This window comes from Aplysia californica, unplaced genomic scaffold (assembly GCF_000002075.1).
Source record: "Aplysia californica isolate F4 #8 unplaced genomic scaffold, AplCal3.0 scaffold00413, whole genome shotgun sequence".
Taxonomy (NCBI): Eukaryota; Metazoa; Mollusca; class Gastropoda; order Aplysiida; family Aplysiidae; genus Aplysia; species Aplysia californica.
Window position 1 is genome coordinate 257677 of NW_004797683.1, and position 1337 is coordinate 259013.

The window sequence follows — 1337 nt, forward strand, 5'->3', positions numbered from 1 at the left end:
AGAATAAGCCGGTTCCCACGCCCGTCTTTAATGAAACTCTTCTTGTAAAAAGGTAGAAGACTTTTAAAAAATAACACTGCACAGAGGGCTCACGCTCTCCCAGCCCTGACAATGGGGTGAAAGTTTACGACACACTTTTCCCCAGTGACACAGATACCTATGCGCCCATTGGGCCTTTGTTAGGCGCGTTCTATTTCCTGCAACAACACGGCCCAATCCACCTCATAGACTGTATGTGTTTGTAGTGCTGTGTGTTTGTGCCGCTGAGATTTAACAGTTATTAATTATACCAAACCACTTTCGAGGCATCTTTTTCTTCAGATAAAAACTGATTAGAGAAATTTGAAGGTGACACGGCTTCGTCCCCACCACCCAGAAGAGCTTAAATTTAACTAAGAACTAAGAGACGGAAAACAAAGGTGACTCTTCTCGTTTAAATGCCGTGAGTATAGAAAAATCATCACTGTTTTGTTCTTATTGCTTGCTTTTTGGTGGTAAAGAAGTGGAAGAAACCTAAGCCCCACCCAAATCTTGGTCCTCCCACCGCCACTGGGCTCCCAGCCTGTCTGGCTTGGTTCCATTAGAGATGACGTTAAATTCGGAGGCCCCCGCCTCTTAAACTTGATGTGTTAAACGTATACACTTACTTTCTCGATTACCTGTTTCCATTTTATCGTCCGTATCTCTCTCCTCGCGCTTTTCTTTGTATGTTACCCACTGGCGACACCCCTAATCTTTGTCATTTAAGTTAATATGACTTCCTTACGTTGCAAGTGCTGTAAAAAAAAACTTACTAAAGCTAAACTAAATGCAGTCGAACCTGTGCTAATCACCACCTGTATAAGACAATCACCCGTACAAACGAACACTCCGTATTTCCTCCCTTGAGTATTTATTTTTAATATTATAACAACACTGTGTAAGACCTCCATCTATCTTCTCTCTCTCTCTCTCTCTCTCTCTCTCTCTCTCTCTCTCTCTCTCTCTCTTTTGACTCTCAGTGGAGAATAGGCCATCAACAATATTAAATTTCTCCGGAGAAGCCTGTCCTGTGCATCCTTTTCTAGCTGCTCGTAATGTCCCCACCTTTTCCATTTCCGCTCGTAACCTCGCCTCCCTATCATCTTTGGTCTTCCTTTCTTACGTTTTCTTTGTGGATTCGACGTCATCTATCTGAGACGGCCACTTTCCCCCTTTACAATGGGAAGCCGCCCTGGACAGTTTCGGCTGTAGATTAAGATGATTTTATTTACGGATGTATTTTGTTTTGTTTTTTGTTGGTTTTTTGGTTTTTTGTTTATTTATATGATTTACTTGGTTACTTGGAAACACACACA